Genomic DNA, 740 nt, shown 5'->3' on the forward strand with positions numbered 1-740 from the left:
AAGTGAATAAGAGGAGCACATGATAAACATCACACACGTGAATCTCTCTCATCCATCCAGAGAGGACTGTTGGTGATTGAAACTAATCTCAAACCCTGAAAACTTTGCTTGCAGGCATGAATGAAATAAAAAATAGAGATGATTTTGGTTAGATTTGTGGACAAGTAACTCCTGGATTTAAAAGAACACATGATCAGTGTGAGCGGCGTCACAGAGAAACTATAGACGTTTGTCTTCACCTGTCGTCTGCCACAGGTCACTGGGTCCTTACACACATTACATTTATAAACACATCTCACACTGTCTGTGTCACCGACAAAATACATGAGAGGTTATCTCTTACACTAGAAGCATGGCATATTGACAAATAAACACGTCAGAGTTGAAAGGAAAATACAAAAATGAGACTCTGAAATGAACACTGACAGATGTGTGTAGCGCTTGAGCTCCGTCTGGTGGACGAGATCTGCAACAACACATAAAGATCATCTCTACATGATAACAAATCTACAGCAGTCCACCTGAATGTCACGAGCACAGATGTTATTCTGTCCTTGTTTAACAGACACGAGAACATGTTCATGGAACCACAGATAAACACCCACCACACTGACTCTGATCTTTCAGATTTAAACGACATATAAAAGAAAACGTGTGAGCTCTTCTGCCTTCTAATTTACATTCAAAGCTGCAAAAGCTGCTGAAATTGGTATTCACGTCAAAGCCATTAAACACAGATC

Source organism: Triplophysa dalaica, chromosome 14, assembly GCF_015846415.1.
Source record: "Triplophysa dalaica isolate WHDGS20190420 chromosome 14, ASM1584641v1, whole genome shotgun sequence".
In the NCBI taxonomy this organism is placed as follows: Eukaryota; Metazoa; Chordata; class Actinopteri; order Cypriniformes; family Nemacheilidae; genus Triplophysa; species Triplophysa dalaica.